Here is a 947-nt window from a genome sequence, read left to right as displayed (position 1 = left end):
GGTGGGTGGGCGAGTGAGTGAATGAGTGGGTGGGTGAGTGGGTGGGTGAGTGAATGAGTGGGTGGGTGACTGAGTGAATGAGTGGCTGGGTGAGTGATTGAATGAGTGGGTGAGTGAGTGAGTGAATGAGTGGGTGGGTGAGTGAGTGAGTGAATGAGTGGGTGGGTGAGTGGGTGAGTGAGTGAATGAATGAGTGGGTGGGTGAGCGAGTGAATGAATGAGTGGGTGGGTGAGTGGATGAGTGAGTGGGCGGGTGGGTTAGTGAGTGAATGAGTGGGTGGGTGAGTGGGTGGGTGAGTGAATGAGTGGGTGGGTGACTGAGTGAATGAGTGGCTGGGTGAGTGATTGAATGAGTGGGTGAGTGAGTGAGTGAGTGAATGAGGGGCTGGGTGAGTGAGTGAATGAGTGGGTGAGTGAATGAGTGGGTGGGTGAGTGAATGAGTGGGTGAGAGAATGAGTGGGTGAGTGAGTGAATGAGTGGGTGGGTGGGTGAGTGAGTGGGTGAGTGTCTACGTGGGTGAGTGGGTTAGTGAGTGGCTGGGTGAGTGAGTGAATGAGTGGTTGGGTGAGTGAATGAGTGGGTGGGTGAGTGAGTGCGTGAGCGTCCCATGAAGAAGGTCTATTTCCCGAAACGTCACCGAACCACACGTACATATGTTTTTTCCCCTTATAAGGTCACACGCCGTGTCATTTGCGAACGCGTTCAGAATCCTGGTTATATATGGATGTGTCCGCATACAATGAACACGATGACATATTTATATGATTATATATATGGTGTTGTTGTTGTGTGTGTGTGCGCGCACACACACGTGAACACAAACTGGACCAGGCAGGTTTGAATCGAGTATGCGTCTAGACGGATGTCAAAATGTGGCCGTGTTTATTTATTTATATAAGCCGTTACGTGCGTGCGTTTATTTATTTAGTTGTACACGCGTGTGCCT

This window comes from Lethenteron reissneri, chromosome 69 (genome assembly GCF_015708825.2).
Source record: "Lethenteron reissneri isolate LAM-NWPU_2019-01 chromosome 69, ASM1570882v1, whole genome shotgun sequence".
NCBI classification, from domain to species: Eukaryota; Metazoa; Chordata; class Hyperoartia; order Petromyzontiformes; family Petromyzontidae; genus Lethenteron; species Lethenteron reissneri.
Note: the sequence above shows the minus strand (reverse complement) of the source record.